General features: G+C 59.5%; 1 protein-coding gene across 3 annotated transcripts in view; it reads right to left on the bottom strand.

Moving 5' to 3' along the window:
- Positions 1–11,585, bottom strand: part of CXXC5 (CXXC finger protein 5) — a 34,247-nt gene extending 22,662 nt beyond the window's left edge. Inside the window, exon 1 of one of the 3 annotated variants that reach the window (XM_032628239.1) lies at positions 11,326–11,585. The gene's annotated coding sequence lies outside the window, so the exon portion shown is untranslated. Of the gene's footprint in view, positions 1–10,893; positions 11,008–11,059 lie in introns of those variants that run through there. The other 2 variants (XM_032628237.1, XM_032628238.1) reach the window with 2 other exon arrangements.
- Positions 11,586–11,929: the final 344 nt, after the last annotated feature.

Here is an 11,929-nt window from a genome sequence, read left to right on the forward strand (position 1 = left end):
GTCCCACTCCTCCCACTCCACTGATACAGGCAGGAAGAAGGTGCCGGATGCACCTTCTGGCCTGGGCTGGGGAGAATGGTGGTCTCTCCAGGGTTCAACAGGCGGGGGAAGCAGCCCCAGCTTCCCTCCTCCTGCCTGCCTGCCCACCCGGCTGCTTCCCCCAGCCCCACACGCACCAAATTCCCCACATGCCTGTCTGTCTCTGACAGCTCGCGCAAATACTTGGCTGCGCGGGCACCCGCTGTTCTGAGCCCGCTGCGCCTCCTCCCCTGCCTTCCCCCGGGGGCTCTGCAGACACAGCCAGGGATGGGAGGGGGGCCAGAGCCAAGAAGCTTGGTGGGCAGTAGGGGGAGTGAAGGCGGGAGGAACCAGTCTCAATTCCGAAGCACCAGCCCCGGCCCCCAGGCCTGGGGGAACTGAGGGACTTGGGAGGCCACCGTGAGCCAGCCCTGGTTGGGCGGCAGCTGCGGACGCCCCCGCTGCCCCCCGGAACCTCCCAGGAGGACCTTCCGGAGGCCTCCCACTCGCCTCAGCCGATGAAACAGCATCTGCCGCTCCTGCGGTGGCAGCTCAGGACAGGGCGGAGGGCACCGTGAGGCCCCTGGGGAAGGCTTTGAAATCTGGACTACGGCCCAGCCCCTCCTGGCAGCCCGGCCCGCCACCACAGGCCCAGCCCCAGAGCATGGGGAGCTGTGTTCCAGCCCTCCTGCAGTGTGAGGGGCACACCTGCCCAGCTGCCAGGCCTGGGACGTCTCCATCCGACTGGCTGGGGGCCTTGTTTGCCCCAACTATCCTCCTTCCTGCTTGCCTCACCTCCCTCCCAGGGGACCAGTGGAGGAAACACTTCCTGAGAACAGCTGGGATTTTCCGCTGGACATTGCGCCTCGCTGGCCAGCCCCTTATCTCCCCCCACCGGCACCACCCTCATTCCTTCTCCCAGAGTCACCCCTTTAGCCAAATCATACTCCCACCCCGCAACCAAGAACACCCCTCCTCTCCCCACTACTTGCCTCAGGATCCCCAGTACCCAGCACATATCCAGGCACAGAGCAGACAATGAATGAATGACCTCATGGAATGACACGCTCCATTTTGCAGATGGGTATATATTGAGGCCAGGAGAGAGCCCAGTGAGCTAGGTCTCCCATCCAGGGTTCTTCCTGAAGGAGACTCTGTCTGCAGGGCCCTTCTCTATCATTTCCCACCCGCCACACTTTCTGCCCCAGGAACCCATTCAGCCTCCCAGGCTACTGGAGGCATCAGGGCGACTCCAAGCAGAACTTCTCAGTGCTCTGGGTCCAAACGCCCAGCTGGCTATTCAGTACTACTCGCCCAACTCTCCCACAGCGTAAGGGTGGTCTTAAAAAGAATCCCAACTGTACTGTCCTTGTGACGCTAGACTGTGGGGTAAAGCCTCCTCTCCCCATTGCACAGATGGGGCTGCTGAGGCCCCCAGGGGAGGGGGAAGCTGCAGGCGGCCGTGAATCAGAGGGGGAGCTGGGAAGCCGCCCGGCCCTGCCGGCTGTCGCTGGAAGCAACAGCCTGCATTTCCTCCTCACGCTGGTGCCTCGGGGAAGCGTGGGCAGCGGGCAGGCAGGCACTGCCGTGAGGACCCCTCCTGTGCCTGCAGGCCAGCCGCATCCCCTTGCTGCCTGACTGGGCCCACACAGCCCACTCCCCGAGCCAGCTTCATCTACAAAGAGGGGTAGACCAGAGGCAGAACTGGGTTTCTGTCTAAGGTATGTACTCATGTCACTTGAGGGCACCACAGGGAAGCCCCTCCCCTCAGATCCTCAATGTTCCTAGCATCAAACAAGATTGAAACATGACCATTCACGCATCCTTCCAGCAGTAAAGCCCATGGCTCTGTGATTCTAGAATCCCAACACGACAAGAATCCTGACAAGAATCCCACAGCTCCAAGCATTCTATGATTCTAGACTCCTGTGACTTAAAATTCTAGGCCACCAAGAATGGACGCTGCCTGGAAGAAAGGGGGCCAAGCCCACTCCGACCTGCTGCTATGTGCCCAGCTAACCAATTTCCTATCTAGCTTTGGGGGAGGCGGGTCAGGCAGGAGAGGGGCTGGGCTCTTCCATCAGGGTCAACAGGACCCGGACGCGAGGCTGTGGGGCGGGCGTGGGGGGTTATAAGCCTGGGGATACAGCTGGTCTAGTCCTGGAGGACAGGCCACCACCTCGTGGCACACACAGCCACTGACGCTGCAGCTGTCAGGAAGCCCAGCCTGCGCCAGAGCAAAAGTGGGTGGGTAGGAGTTTGTGAGCCTGCACCCTTACCCTGTAGCTCAGAGGGAGGACGGGCGTCAGGTCAGGGCTGGTCTCCCTGCTTCTCAGGTTCCAAGCCAAGCTCCACGCTTCATCTTCCTGTCTTCACCACCCACTGCTTCCTCCTTCCCACCACAGTCCCCTCACCTCTCAGGCTCCCAGACCAGCTGGCAGCCAACCAGGGCAAGGTTCCCAAGCCCATTTGATAGATGGAATAACTGAGGTCCAGGGAGAAGACATGACCTGCCCCAAGGGCTCAGCCTCAGCAGCCTACTGGTCTCTGGCTGCATCTCTCAGCCCTGCCCCCCCAAGCTCACTTTCCAGAATCCTCTACAGGGCCAGAGGGTCTCCACAGCCAATCTGTGGATTTCTCTGATCACCAGCATAAGCATATCCCCCATTCTGGTGTCCCTTGAGAACACTCAATTCCACAGCCAATCACCTGGTCATTCATTAATTCATTCTTTCATTCACCCAACTAGCCAATCAGCCCATCTTCCCACCAGATGCCAGGCCCCTTGCCAGGAGTCTGGGGGCCTCGAGAAGGAAAGAGAGCACGGCCTGTATTCAGTAGGCATTTACGGAGTGCCTGCTGTGACCAGGCAGTGTGGACCACCACACAGAGACCAACCCTGGCTGTCCTCTTGGTGTTTATAGCCAGTCAAGGGCTCAGCCAGGACCCAGTCCCACTCGTCAGTGGCAAGTCCTGAGGCAAGTCACAAACTCTCCAGCCTCAGTTTCCTCATTTGTATATGGGAATGCTAACAGCACCTAAATCACTGGCCTACTGTGAGCATTAAAGGAAGTGAAGGCTAGAAAGCTGCTCACACAGTGCCTGCCCACAGGAAGGGCTTAGGATGGGTTAGCCATTGTCATCACCATTGTTACGACCTATTATGATCATTACAGTAATAATTGGGGGACAGCAGTTGATTAGAGCAGCGGCTAAAGCTCTTCAAACACTTAGCTGGTGCCAGGCACTGGGGGTACAGGAAGCAATCACTGCCACATCCCATTGCAAGGCTGGCAAGGAGCGGGCTCAGTAAATCCCATAAGCATCTGATGGATGAGGGACTCAATGACAAGAGGCATGGCCCTGCCTCCAAGGAAGGTACACACTCCATCATGTGTTCATGTGTGCTGCACATGTATGTGCAAGAACTTAATTATGCATATGAATGCGTCTACGTGGGAAACCTGGGAGGTCCAGCAGGTTATGCGGGAAGCGGGGTAGCAGTGAACAGAACGCAGTTGCGGACGCCGGCTCAGGCCCCCCACCCTACCCTACCCAACCCCTGCCAGTGATCATAGCAGAGCTGAGGGGATCACGGCGAAAGCATGGACCAGGCCCGGTAGGGAGAGGCCCGGAAAGATGCTTTGCATAGTTCTGACCGCCAGATTACAGGCCTAGGCTAGGCCCCTAGGTGGAGGTGTGGAGGCTGCCAGGTGCTGTCCCACACGAATCGGGCCCCAGCGCCCGCACTTCATGCCTGTCCTGGCACGGCACATGAGGGTTCCTGCTGGCAGACGGGGCAAGTCCGAGGAGGTCAACGGAGGTCATGGGGAAGAGAGGGAACAGTGGGCCCAAGGGCCATGTGGGGTCTGCTGGACAGGGGAGGGTGGGTACAGGGCTCCCCCCGGGCCACCGGGCAGGCCTGGCTCTGCCCTGCTGGGGCCAGCAGCTGGAGGGAAGTAAATATAGCGCGGGGCGTCCCGGCCACATTCCTGGGAGGCCAGTACGGCCCGCCTGCCCGCTGCTCTAGGCAGAGCGCAGCAGCCAGGGCCCAGAACTGCCACTGCCCTCTTCCCAAACAAACAGAAAAATAAATAAAACCAGCTCTCATGGCCAGCACAGCTGGGGGGAGGGGGCAGGAAGGGGTGGACCCAGAAGGGGGGGCAGACAGGCGCACCAGTTGCTGCGGTTTCTGTTCTGCTGGGAAGGAGGAGGCCAACAAAAGAGGAAAATGGAGGGAAAGGGCAGGGAGATAGTCAGAGACGGGAGAGGAGGGGAGAGAATGCGCAGGAGAGATGGAGGGTGTGACAGGCAGAGGTGCCAGGGAGGCAGGTCAGGAGGGACAGGGATGATGTCAGGGCCGGTTGGGGGAAGGCAGAGGCAGCCTTGGGGTCAGTAATTCAGCAATTCAGCGACACGGATGCCCCTGGGTGGGGGGCAGCAGGCCGACAAAGGGGGCCTGTGCGCTGGGGCAGGGGGCCGGCTCCAAAGGCCATGAAATATTAAAGACCCTAGGCCAATGAGTGACAGAGGTCATAGAAATAAGGAGACTAGCAGGGAGATACAGGGACCCTGAAGCAGACCCCCTCCCAAACCTGTGTCTGTCGCCCTCCATCACCTCCTGAGCAGAGCAAGTCTCCCCCAACTCTCCTCCTGCTGTGGCTGCTTTCTGTCTTTCCATCCAGACAGAGGACAGGCAGAGGGTGGGAGGGGCCGTAGGGATTAGTGATGGCAGGGGACCTTTGCGGTTCCCTCTTCCCTCTGGCTGATCTGCACGCAGCCGGCCTTCCAGAGCTGCCAGCCACCCTAGTAAGAGGGCCAGGAGGCCTGTCAGCACAGCCGCTGCCACAGGCGCCTCCTGGGGAAGAAGGGGGTAGACATCCAGCTTCCCCTTTACAGAAAAAAAATCAGCCAAGCCACCACTTTCCACAGAGACAAGCAGGAGGGAAGGCCATGCCTCACAGCTCAGCTGAGCCAGCGAGTAAACGGGCAAGCAAGCCAGCAGGTAGCCCTCCTACCCACCCAGGTCCCATTATCAGCCTCATGACCTTGGCCAGTCCCCTTGTCCCCGAGCCTGTGTCTTCACCAGCCCCACCCCACCCAGGCTTGGTGTGAGGAAAGAAATAAGAGGACAAGTAATACTTTGAAAACCTGCAGGGGCAGCTGGGGCCAAGCAACTGCATGCAGATAATCCTGTGAGGTCAGACCCATTCTCGGTCCCATTTTACAGATGGGGAAGAGAAATCCAGAGAGGCAAAGTGATGTATCCAAGGTCATACACCTGGTAAGTGGCAGAATGGAGACAGAAATGCTAACCACGAGCCACGTGTTCTGTCTTCCTTTTCACTGGGGGATATGAAGTCCTCATCACCATAAAAGCCAACTTTTATTGAATGCTGACTGTGGGTTAGCCACTGGTGCTGGGCACTGCACAGCCATCCCTGTGTTAATCTGAAAAAAGCCTTGTGAGGCAGGCACTCTTATTATCCCATTTCAGGGATAAGGAAACTGAGGATCATAGAAAGAACACATACGGACCAAAGGTCATATATCCAGCTAGGCAGTGACATGGCCAGGATTTGGAGCCAGGTCTGACTCCTGAGTCAGTGGTCAAATACACTTGCCCAGGCAAGGTCAAGGCAGGAGGTTAGGAGGACCCAGTAGAGGGGAGCTCAGTGATCCTATTGGTGCCTGGAACAGCCAACAGGAAAAGGTCAAAAACAAGGTCACAACTGCTATGCCAGGGGTCGTCAGCAACTGCTCTGGGAACAGGAGATGGGCAGAGCCTGTGGGGACCCACAGTGAGGGCACTGCCTAGGGGCCTGGCCAGAGTGATCTGCCTGGTCTACCCAGAGCTCATGTACCAGATTACACAAGCCCCCTCCCCTAGCATGGGGATACTGAGGCTGGTCCAAAAAGCCCTGTCCTGTTGGCCCCCAGGGCTGCAACAAGCACCCCAGGGCCAGTGTGCCAGGAACTAATCACCCCCACCTCCAGAGCCCTCAGTGCTGGCAGAAGAGGGGGCAAGATCCCCTCCCTCCCTCCCTGGCCCTGTGAGCCCAGAGGGAGGCCAGCATCAGAAGCAGGAAATGAAGAAGAATTTGCGATCTAATTGAGCTGGCGGGGGATTAGGAGGCAGAATGCAATTACAGGGGCTGGAGCAGGGCCAGGGGCACTGACACCCCGAGATGTGGCCTGGCCCAGGTGACTGGGCCTAGCCAGTCTCTGGCCAGAGACACCCTATGGGGGGTGGGTGGGCAGGGAGGGGGAGACAGGTGGGAAAAGATTGGGGCCAGACCACTCTTCAGCACACACAGGACTACAGGGTTCCAGCTCCATGAAACACCCAGAAACAAGAAGTTTTCCTGAGAATTCTCCCCCAGGGAACAGTCCTGTGGACTCTCCCATGGGGAGCAGGAAGACAGGAACACACGCTCTCACAGGCTCCACTCATGCATGTACACACACGTGTTCATGCTCCCAGGAAAGCCCTGCAGACCCATGTTCACTTGCAGGGGGACAGACTCCCAACCTGCAGACACACAGCAATGGTCCTTTGCTGCCAATGGCTCCACCAAAGGGGGGAAAAACACAAAACAGAACAGAAAAATAAACCCATGACCTTAAAATCCTTTTATTCCCATAATCACAGGCTGCCATCGCCGTGGATACGTGCTGTCACCCCGGCCCCAGCCTGTCTCCCTCCATGGCTTCCAAAACTCCCAGCAGGCAGGCAGATGGGGAGGCTGCCCAGTTACTGCCAGGGAGGGCAGGGGAGGGGAAAGACTGGGTGGGAGAGGTTCAACATTACATACACTCACACACTCAGGGCCTCAATAAGGGAGGGAGAGACAGAAAGAGAAAGGAACATAGACACCAGCCACCAAAGACAGACATAGACCATTGTCAGCACAGCTCAGATATGCCACTCCCAGAGTCACACACACTTTCTCAATTCAGATACACCACTCAGGGGGCGAGACACTCTGATATTTACAAGCATATATAAAACACACAGATATACACAAATTATGAACACACCCTCTCCAAAATTCTAAGCACACAGAACTCAGAATATACACATTCCTAGATTTACAGGGACAAATCCAACTTTCAGATATAGGCTCTCAGGTTCACAAACACACAGGTATATGCAATGCATACACAAACTACTACTAGATCCATAGACACATGTCCTGATTCACAAATATACACATGCTCAGACTCCTACACCCCAAGAGAGAAAGACACACATTCAACACACAGAGTCACAGATAAACACGTCTTGAGTCATTAGCGCACACACCACCCAAATTCCCACATCTCATACCAACAGACTAGACCCACACAGCCTCATCCAGCAGCTGACACTGCCTTTGACTTTAGGGGGCAGGTGGAATGGTTGGAGATTCCTGGGTCTTTGAGGGGGCAGTCCTTTCTTATTGCCCGCAGCCTGGGAGGTGGGCTCAGAGTTGGGGGGAATAAAGGGGGAAGTAAGAGAAAGCAAAAAAAAACTTGAGTGGGATATTCTTGTTGGGCAGTAGTGCGTGAGTAACTGGGGAGGCTTTTTGTGGTCTGGTGAGTTCCAGCTATGAGCGAGAGTTTAACTATTAATACACTTAACCAAGGGCACTTCACACACACGCACACCCATACAACCACACACACAGGCTACGATGGGACCAGGTGGTGGGGGGTAAGAGAGGTAGAGCCCCAGGAAAAAAATGGGAAAGCCCCATTCAGGGCCCCAGGGGGTAGGGAAAGTGGGTGGAGTTTCTACCCTGGGCCTGCCTCCAGAGCAGGGGCAGAGTCAGTGATTCATTTCTGCACTCCCAGAAGGGTGGGGCTTGACACACAGTAGGTGCTCAATAAATACACACTAGACCAATGAATGAATAAGTAAATTATATATAAAGAGTGGGCAATAATAATAACAACAGTAATAATAAGTGAGCCCCACCCCATCCTTGGTCAATTAAAGCATGCTTCAGAACACCGTGCTTGGGGAGCTAGTTCTGACTTCATGGTCACCCGACCAAAGGCTCTAAGAAAGTAGGCCTGGGTCTGGCTCATCAGTATCCCACCATTCCTCCACCCTATCAGGCATCCTGGAAAGTCAGCTGACCTCAGCCCAGCCTACACCCCTCCCTCCCAGAGAGACCCCCATCTCCATTCCACTCTCCCATGAATAACTAGATGAGGTCCTAAAGAAGGTGGGGTATTTAATTCCCAGAGACTTGATCCTTTATCCAGATGCAACCCTGCCCCCCACACTCCCATAAGCCTCAGCTTCACATCTGCCAAATGGGTAGAAGGTAGGCAAGAAGCTGGAAAGAGGCAGCAAGAGTTGGGGGCCGCAGTAGGAACCCATAGAACACAGGTTTGAGCTGGCCTGGGCCCTGGATGCAGAATCCTCCCCTCCCCTTCCCTTCCCCCACCCAGCCCAGCCCTGCCGGGTGGACATTCCAGGCCTCACGTGATAAAGACGAGGCCGCCGGCCCACGGGTAAGTCAACAGGCTCTGTCGGGGGAGAGATAGGAGGCCCTGGCCAGGGTCACCTGCTGAGCCGGGAAAACAGCCGGGCCCAAATACACACATAAATAAGGCGCCAACGGACAGCCAGTCAGCCAAGGGTCTGTCTTCTGCAGAGGAACCTCTGCCCCCACCTTGGAAAGGGAGGTGGCATGGGAGAGGGAGGTGCAAGGCTAGCTCTTGCTTCCCTGGGAGAGCCCCCAGGTCCTGCCAGGATTGGAGGTGGGCATGTGGGAGCGGTGGGCTTCTACCGAGACCCCCAGGGCTGACTGAAAACTCAGAGGCCAACCTCCCTCAGCTGTTCCCACCCCTTCCCAGGGCAAAAATCACCCCCTCTCCCTCCTCCCCAAGGAGAGAGGACAATTTCCGTTCTGGGAAGGGGGTGACAGCTGCAGAGCGGGCCACTACCCGCTCACCCCGCCCCAAGCTCTTGCTTGAGTCTCATCCAGAGAAACTGCTAAATCAACACTACGCAGTAGTAGGTAGCGCTGGCCTCAGTCTCCCCGCATCGCTCTCAAAAAGGGGTTTGGGAGGAGGCTTCGGGTTCCTGGGTTTCCTAAGACGGTTGGCACCTAGGGTACGAGGGTCTTTCGGGAGGGGGATCAGGGCAAGCTTAGGCCAGCACGCCCCCTAAAAACATCTAATTTAAATGCTCTCAGTTACATGGACAGCCATCCCCCGGCCCCCCCCCCCCCCCCCCGCCTCCCGCCCCCGCGGGCCGGGGCAGCTGAGGTGGCGCCGGGCGTTCAAATAGCGCTCCAAACAAGTCCGCAGCGACCGCGCACGCAGCCCCCGCCAGGCGGCCCCAGCGGAAAACTTGAAAGGGACTCTGTTTGCCGGCCGCCCTGGGGCGGCTCCGGCGGGGGCGAGGGCCGAACCAACGTACACGCCCCCTCCTCAGCGCTTCCTGCGCAAACGCGGAGAGGCGGCGGGGGGGGGGGGGGGGGGGGCGGGCCGGGCCCACCACAAAACCTAGGACTCCGAACAGCGCCCGCGGCGCAGGCTAAGGCGGAGGTCAAGAGGCTGGCTCGCCAGAACACCCCCCTTCAGCCCCTTCTATCCGAAGACGCGACTCTCAGACCACCCAGGGTCCAAGGGGCAAAGTAGGGCGCGGCTGCCAACCCTTCAGACCCCCGTCGCAGGAGACAAGAGGAGGGAGCAAGTCTTCCCGGATGAGTGCCTACAGAACCCCCCAAATCTGCAAGGTTCCTCCTTGCAGCCCGTGTCACCAGCCCAACTCCGCGTACCCCTTCCGATTCCTGAAGGGGGGGGGAACCAAAAAGCGATCTTGCTCCCTCATTGGGTGCTTCAGCTCTTCTGACAGGTCCCGGAGGCGGCCCCCCATTTAAAAACTGGGGTCACTCACTTTCTGTTGATCCTACAAATAAACAAAGCCGGGCGCACCCCGCGCTCCCCGCCGGAAAGCAGCCCATTACGGGCGAGGACAACTTCCCCCAGCAAGAAAATTAACACATTCTTCTCGCGGCGGTTCGGCCCCCCGCTCTGGGGAAGAAGAGAGGAGGGGGCTCGGGGCCAAACTTCACGGGTAAATTTGGGGCCAGAGCAACGAAGCAGGCGCCTGGGACACCCGCCTCCCACAGCTCCGCAGCTAGAGGAACACCCCCATTCTCCCTCCCTGGCTTTGCATGCTGCTTGGCCACGCGGGGCTCAGGAGACAGCCTGAAAGACTCCCTAAGGCTTGGGAGGAAGGGAGAAGGAGGCCGCGGAGAGCAGTGGTGGTCGGGGGTGATACTTTGACGGAAAAAAAAAAAAAGGTCAAACTTGGTCAGCCCGCCAGGCACCCCGCGGGCAGCGGGGGCGAGGAGCCTCAGGGGAAATGTAGAAGTGGCCACCGCCCCCTCCAAGTGGAGGGGGAGACTCAGCCACGCGTCGTCCTGGGCGTTAGAGCAGTAATGCCCCCAAAACACAGGGCTGCGAATGGGGTCTGTTGGGGGGAGTGCGCGCCGGAGATCTCCAATCAGCCGCCCCCGCAGGCGGAGCGCCCGCCCAACACCGAGAGGTGAGGACACGGGCTCCCGCCGCCCCTGTGCCCTCAAGCGCGAGTACTTGGGGAGGGGACCGTACCCCTCAGGGAGAGCCCCGACCCCAATCCATGGCGCCCAAGCCGCCGTCCCCGACCCTAAAACCCCTCTTTTTGTCTGAACTCAAGTGATCTGCGACCCGAGCAGACTGCGGCTTGGGGAGGCTTGAGTATAGAAGAGGCCATCGAGCGATCACCGGAGCTAGGGATCCCAGCCTCCGGGGCTCCGAGGCTCAGACTACGGACGCCCCCCGCCACACCCAAACACGGACCCCTCTTTTCCCGTCCCTGGCTCTCCGCACCTGAACTTCGGGGGAGCCCGCGCCGCCAAACTTTCAGCAGACTTGCAGCGAACTCCGGCCCCGGCCGCGCACCGGGCCCCGGGGGAGGAGAGGGAGGTAGGCGGGGAAGGGGAGGGGGCCGGCCTCCGGGGGGGGGGTCGGGGGAGGGCCGTGGCCCGACACCTACCGGCTCTCAGAGTCGTCCAAGCCGCCACTGCCGCCGCCGCCGCGAGGCCGAGGAGGAGGGGAGGGGCGGGGAGCTGCGCTCCGCTCTGGGCACCGCCACCGCGGTGCGCTCCGCTCCAGCCGCGCCGCCCGCCGTGCCCGGGTCCGGAGCCGGAGTCACGCCGCCGCGGCTGGTCGGAGGCGGGGAGGGGGGGGAGCCTGCAGCACCTGCCCCTCCTCCCCCTCCCCGCGGCCCAAATTAAAAAACAACAAAAAGCAACTAATCACCCCCAAGCGTAGCGCTGAGCGGCTGGCGGAGGGCGCAGCGTGAGGCGCCCGGACTCAGCAGGCAGCGCGCATGGCTGGGCGCTGGGCTGGGCAGGGCAGGGACGCGGGGCCCGGCTTCGGGGAACAAGGTTCGGCCGCTCTTCTCTCTCGGCTCGGGCGCCTGCTCTCGCCGCCGCCACCGCCTCTGCTGCCGCCTCTACATCCCCGCTCAGGCTCCGCCGCCTCTGCCACCGCCGCCGCCGCGCGCCCGCCCGGGCAGGAGCTCTGAACGCTGCCCGGGGGCTGCCGGCAAAACCCGGACCGGACTCAACGCTCCCTCCTCCTTCCTCCCCCCCCCCCCCAACCTCGGCTCCCCTCCCTCCTCCCTCCGCCTCCCGCCCGACGCAGCTCTGGCCACTTGGACGCCGCAGGCTCTGAGGCCGGAGCCGCAGCCACTGCGCCTCAAGCTCCCCGCGCTCTGACGAGGTCGGCCCAGGCTGAGCTCCCCAGCGCGCCCCGTCTTCACCTCTTTTTCTGCAACTTTACAAAAAATAAGAGGACCTCTCCCGTTCTGTGAGGAGTGCATGGGCTTGGAGACGCACCTTATGGGGAAATCCGCCATCTC

This window comes from Phocoena sinus, chromosome 3, assembly GCF_008692025.1.
Source record: "Phocoena sinus isolate mPhoSin1 chromosome 3, mPhoSin1.pri, whole genome shotgun sequence".
Taxonomy (NCBI): domain Eukaryota; kingdom Metazoa; phylum Chordata; class Mammalia; order Artiodactyla; family Phocoenidae; genus Phocoena; species Phocoena sinus.